Below are 6,814 nucleotides of genomic sequence, written 5' to 3' on the forward strand. Positions count from 1 at the left end.
TTCCATTTGTGGAGGTCACTCTTGGTTTCTTGTAATAGTGTTCTGTAGTTTTCCTCATACAAATCTTTTGCATGTTTTTTTGTTTGTTTAGTTACATCCCTAGACATTTCAATTTGTTCTTGCCTATTGTGAAGGGTACTACCTTTTTGAAAGGGGAGTACTATTAAGATTTGATTCTGCTAACTTCTTGGTGTTCTTAGGAAATTGATGGACTAGAATGGTCTCAGTCCTATCTTAGATGATGAAATAATGTGTTGGTTTTTGACAGACAGAGCAATATTTCTTTACTCAAAAGTTTATCTAGAAGAATCTTTGTTTGACAGTCTGAGAGTGGAACATCACTGAGACATAAAAGGACTGGGGTTACTCAGGCTGAATAACACTGACATTTGCAAGATTTCCAGGGAGTTAGGATGGAGCAGATGTTCTTAAAGTTGTACAGATTTTTCTGCGAACTTAATGTGAGACAAAGAAGGAAAACAATCCCACAACTTTAAATTGCAGTTAGCTTTTCCTGCAAGTATAAAGAGGCTTCAAGAAGTTCATGGAAAAATTCCATTATCTTCCAATTCCCTCAATCCACAAATTTTTTGATTGCGGATTTTCCTCCATGGATAGAACACCTGCCTCTAATTCCAAAGCCAGTACTCTAGAAAGCATTGTTGTTAGTTTCCATAGAATCAGTTCCAACTCCTGGCAGCCTGATGGTGTACAGTGTATAACTGCTCAATCTACAGTTTTCAGAGGTGTTCACCAGACCTGTCTTCTGGGTGGGTAAGGAGTCCTGGTGGTATAGTAGTTGAGTATTGGGCTGCTAACTTCAAGGTCAGCAGTTTGAAACCACCAGCCACACCACTGCAGAAAGACAGGGCTTTCTACTCTCATAAACATTTACAGTCTCAGAAAATCACAAAGGGCTGCTCTATCCTGTCCTACGGGGTTGCTATGGGTAGGCATCAACTCAATGGCAGTGAATTTGGTTTTTTTATTCTGGGTGGGTAAATTTGAACCACAAACTTTTTGGCTAGTAGCCAAACCTGCTTAAACATTTGTTCCAATCAAAGACTCCTTTAAAACACATCACTAGATGCTAAAATCTTCAAAGGAGTCCTGGCGGTCAATTGGTTAAGCACTCTGCTGTTATCAGAAAGGTCTTTGATTTGAACTCAACAGTCAATTCATGGGAGAAACATCTTGCTGTTGTTTGGTGCCATCAAGTCATTTCCCACCCATAGCTGCCCATGTGCAACAGAACAAAACACTGCCCAGTCCTGTGCCGGCCTCACAATTGTTCTTATTTTTGAACCCACTGTTGCAGCCACTGTGTCAACCCATCTTGCCCGGGCATTTCTTTTTTTCCCCACACCTCCACTTTATCAAGCCTGATGCCCTTCTCTATGGAATGGTCTTCCCTGACAACATGTCCACAGCATGTGAGATGAAATCTTACCATCCTTGCTTCTAAGGAGTTGTACTTCTTCCAAGACAGAATTGTTTTTCCGTTGGCAATCCATACCCCTTTCAATATTCTTTGCCAGCATCAGTGTTCAAGTGCATTGATTCTTATTTGGTCTTTTTTATTCAATGTCCAACTTTCACATGCATATGAGGCCATTGAAAATACCGTGGTTTGGGTCAGGCGCCCTTTAGTCCTCAAAGTAATAAAGAAAAATATGGCAATCTGTAAAGATCTAGAGCCTTGGAAACCCGAAAGGGTAGTCCTACTCTGCCCTATAGGATGACTGTGAATCAGCAAAGACTCCACTACAATAGATTTAAAGGTGTTAGAAATTAACGCTTTGTAAGGGCCAGTTCAGAAAGCTTTTGACTTATTTTCTAAAGAAGCCTTCCTGTTTGGGTGTGCGAGGGTTGCTCAAGTTTTGTTTCTGATCTGTCTAACATTCTGTTGTTACTGAGGGTTAAAAAGAATCGAAAGTTGAAAGGCATTTGCATGATCATCACCAAATCAGCTGTAGCGATGGGGCTCCGGCTTCCGTCTTCTCCAACGTTGGCTGCTATATTGGAGTCTCTCTTTTGATTTGGATGCTTGTTTTCTGGTAGGAAATTTAATTCTGCCAATTAAGGTAGGACACCTGCTTTTTCTCTGATTTTTTAGATTTACATTTTGAAAAGCAAAGCAGGTGCTTGAATTTTGTAGCATTATAATGAAATGGGAAATTGTCAATGTCACCAAAGTGATTGAATATTTTCCAAAATGAAGTTGAATTCATGAAATATTATGAGGCTGTGAGACCAAATTCCAAAATGGTTTTTGGGAAGAGATTCAGCCAGGGCACATAGTAGAAAAATTTGGAGATGAGTTCTTTACATGGTACAGAAACCCATGGACTTCACGGATTCCCAGAGGAGTCTGAAAAAAAAAAAAATTAGTGTCAGGATGCAATTTTATGTGGTATGTTTAATACAGCATTTGTGAATAGCAAATTGTCAGGAGCTCTTAGGAGCGTTATAATATCTGTTATTCTGGAGCCAGGAAGAGATATGGGAAATTGCTGCAATTACAGTCCCATTTCATTGATTAACGACGATTGCAAAATAGTCATGAAAATATTGGCATTGAAGCTTGAGTCTGTTTTGCCTAATCCTGTCCATGCCAATCAAACTGGGTTTATCAAAGGCAGGCAGTAAAACAACAGCATCAGAACCATTTATCATCTCAATGTATGTAACTTGATGTATATAATACAAACTCTGGCAAATCTTTCCAGAACCAATTGCTTTCCAATTGTGATTGGAATCACTATTTCTTTGCTAAATCACAGTACATAAAGATAATTAACTTTAACTACGATATGTTTTGATATATAAAAATGCTATTGAATTGTATACTATTGTAACACATATAATGAATTACTCTCAAAGACAATATATGAATGCTATCTATTTTTCCTCCCTCAGGGAAATAATAATTAATTAAGGAATAATACTTATTCTTTATATATTATGATTAATTTTTCAAATATATGGAAACTGCTTCTTTATAATTCAGGAATAATACTTCTTTATATATTTTGATTAATTTTTTAAATATATGGAAGTTGCTTTTATTGACAGGCTTTATATTTCTATGTCTTTTGTTTCATTAAAGAACCTGTTCTGAATCTTTATGTAGAAACACATTTCCTATATCTTTATATTCTACATCCCATTCCATTTCTTGTTTCATGAATATTTCTCTGTCTTTGTGTAGACAGACCTTTGGTCATTGCAACAACAAAAAAATCCAAAATATTTTGCTAAAATTTTCTCCGAGGTAGTCAGGTTATTTTTTGTTTTTGTGTTTGCTGCTAGTCCCCTCCGCCTACATTAATGTGAATACAATGTGTTTTCACCTGAGGTTGATGGGTTTGGAAGGATGATAAGGTCCTTCAGGAAAGCTGCCGGTCAAATCCTGTTAGCTCTCTGCAACACAAATGACAACTCTTCTGAGGTGGCAGTGACAGGGGAGGGGGGATCCCATCCCCGTAGTTGCAAATCTTCTAGACGTGTTTGGTTGGATACAAGTAGAATGGGAGAAAATCTTGAGGAAAGTGTGATTTCTAGACCTAGAGAAATCCTTGTATCTAACTTAGTGCTGAGTGAAAGCACATTAAGAGCAATATGAACAAGAATTAAGCTAGATGTATCAAGTTGCAGATTTCCAGAGTCACCCACATAGAATATTTGATGTGAATTCAATCAGTAGTTTTCGTTTCTCATGTATAGAGTATCCATCTACAGGTGTGAAATAAGAGATATTTGATGTTAGGGCACTTCAGAGGCTAGCAGAAATAGAACTAGTAATGACTGAGTTTCATCCATCTTGAAACTTACCACACGGTTCTTTCCAGCCTTCCTGTGTCCAACAAAAAACCAGTCTTGAGCATCAAAGAATTCCTTCTCATCCCTCTGGTCCATTTCACGTATTGTTTCTTTGGGGAAACCTTTCTATGTGTCCATTAGAATGAGTGAATTGTTCTCTCCTCTGCTCCTTGAGTAGAACTCATACTTCTATGACAATTTCGATACTCTGAATTCTTTTATTTGCACATTGCCCATATATTAAGAAGCTTGAAGTTAGGAATTCTGTCTTTTTTACCCAACACTTAGTGTTCTCTAAATATAGGTCCGATCAAGAATGAATGAATGAACCAATCAATTGAATAATGTGCACTAATGCAAGTAAACAAGGAAACTTATAGATAATAACAAGGAAATGATAATATATGTTTCCCAGAACTGTTCTCTGTCTCTCATTAAATTCATATATATGGGCCCTCTTGCACTCTGGAGACTACAGAGGGATCATATAGGGTCCCTTGCCTGAGCTCAAGTGCTAACTCTTAATTATTATTATAAAAATTTAATGAAATAAAATGTCTTAGCATGCTTCCTGGAACCTCATGACTGCTTAACAAAAATAGTTTTTATTAGTACTATATCTAAAATTCCAGAATTTGAAATAATGCAATAAGCTACCATAAACTCCCTTTTTTAGAATACAATATTAGCTTGCTGCTTGATTTGCACCAGCTCTGGCTTAAGTTGACTCAGTTTATACCCACTGAAGTCCTAAGAGGGAAGCACTTATACTTTGATTACAGATGGGTGAATGGAGATGTAGAGAGGCTTAGTCATTTGACAACGTCACATAGCTAATGAGTAGCAGCTGTAGAATCCAGCCCCATATCCTGCATGTCAGCATCCCTGCTCTAGACTACCATGCTAACCAGTAGCACAGTGAGTAGCGCAGTCTACATCCTCTGGTGCACTCAAATCAGGAAGCTCTCAAACTCACCGATGCAGAATCAAGTTTGACAAAATTCAAACTTTCCTTGGCAGCAAGTACTTTCCATTGTTTTCCTGAAGCAACAGGATTATTTTGCTCATTTTCCCTCTGGTAGACCCCAACTAGAATCCCACTACTAACTTCAGTTAGCAGTCAAGAGCTTAATGATTTCAACAGGGATTCACAATTGAGTATATCCTATGAACCAAATCTGAATAACCATAGTATGTCTGAGAGTCAATTCTTCACATAAATTGATACTCTGGTGGAGGGAAAAAATTGGCAAATGCAGCTCACAACTCCAAGAATTGCCCATATGCTTTTCCTCCTTCTGGCGGCCATTGTATTTCAGCACATGGCTGAAGCGTGTTCTCTCGCTTGTCATCCAGAATATTAAAGATATGTACTCTGAGGCTGAAATTTAACAAAATAAATCATTGTAAATGCATCTACAAGGACCTTCTGAAGTGAAATTAGCTTGCTGTTATTTGGTGGAAATGCCCGGGTGTGGTTTCAAGGACTCCCAGGATACTTTGGTGTTACAGCCTTGACCTGTGACGTCGCGCCAGCCATTTTTCTGACCCAGTTTGAAGAGCTATCCTGCCTTCATCTGACTGATAGAGAAGCATTCTAGAACAATTATTCTAGAATAGGCAATCTAGAACAAATACATATAGCCAGCCGTTCGCTGTGGAATGGATTCTGATTCCTGGAACCCACTCTGAGTCCTGGTGATCGCATGTGTTTGAGAGAAGAACTGCTGCACGCGGCTTTCACTGGCTGATTTTGCAGAAGTACATCTCCAGGCCCTCCTTGTGAGGCGCCTCTGGGTGGACTCCAGCTGCCAACCGTTCAGTTGGGAGCCTGGCGTGTGGACTGTTTTCCCAGGCACTCCTTTATACACATCTCATTCAACTCTCTGCCGTCCGGTCAATTCCGAATCACAGCAACCCTATAGGGCAGGGTAGAACTGCCTCTTCCAAGACTATATGTCTTTGTAGGCTGGTTGGTGGTTTTGAACTGCTGACCTTGCAGTTACCAGCCCAATGGATAACCGCTATACCACCAAGGCTCCTCATTTAAACAGACAGGACTAGATAATGTTAGAGCCTTCTCAAATTAGACTCAAGAAATCTAATGGTTTGCTTATGCATTTTTCATTCATCACAACTTGTCTTAACTAAATGTGCTTATTGGCATGAAAGATAAGTGCTTACCATATTCAGCAATCATTCTCAGCTCCTTCCGACATCATCCTTCCTTCCTGTTTATTATTATTCTTTCAGAAATGTTTTGCTTAAGCCTCAAGAAAAAAAACTTTATCAGGCCTTTGTATCTTGCCTTGGAAAAATAAGCCAATCCCTGACTCCTGTGAGGCCTGACTGCAGGAGACTAATTCTTTTAAGCTTTTAGACTGTTTGTGGGCATCATCATTATTATCATCGGTGCTTTCCAATTTCTGTTCATGGATGATTGTGTCTTTGCATTAGTTTGGAAATAAAGCTAGAGGGACCAAATGCAGAAGAGGTCTAGGGGGCCGTATTCTTTTTTATCCCACCTCTCCCCCCTGCATGGATGAGAGATCGCTGGATTCCAAACTGGTTGCTTTGAAAGCTGCATGTGTTCTAAACACACTGAAACAGAATAATATTTAGTCTGCCAAGTTCATGCTAAGCTTTTTTAATAATAGGAAAAGGTTTACCCGTCTGCAAACCAAGGAAATCCAAAAGAGCTAACCTGATTTGGGCTTGTCAGATTGTCTAGTATTTTTATCCCCCCAACCCCCTGCCACCCCCAACTTTGCTTTGCTGCCCAATAGCGTAGATAATTTCTTAAAGGGACAAGTCCTCATTACTTAGAACACTCTGGGCTGCTGTTTAGGATGCAAAACTTTAGAAACAGATACTAGTGATGGCTGCACAACAGGGAGAACGTAATGCACGTCAGAGTTTGTGTGAAGAATATTCAGTGACATAGCAAGTGGCCATCTTTACCACAATAATATATACACAAACACACACACAC

This window comes from Echinops telfairi, unplaced genomic scaffold, assembly GCF_000313985.2.
Source record: "Echinops telfairi isolate 266 unplaced genomic scaffold, ASM31398v2 ScPeMD7_7467;HRSCAF=8505_1, whole genome shotgun sequence".
Taxonomy (NCBI): domain Eukaryota; kingdom Metazoa; phylum Chordata; class Mammalia; order Afrosoricida; family Tenrecidae; genus Echinops; species Echinops telfairi.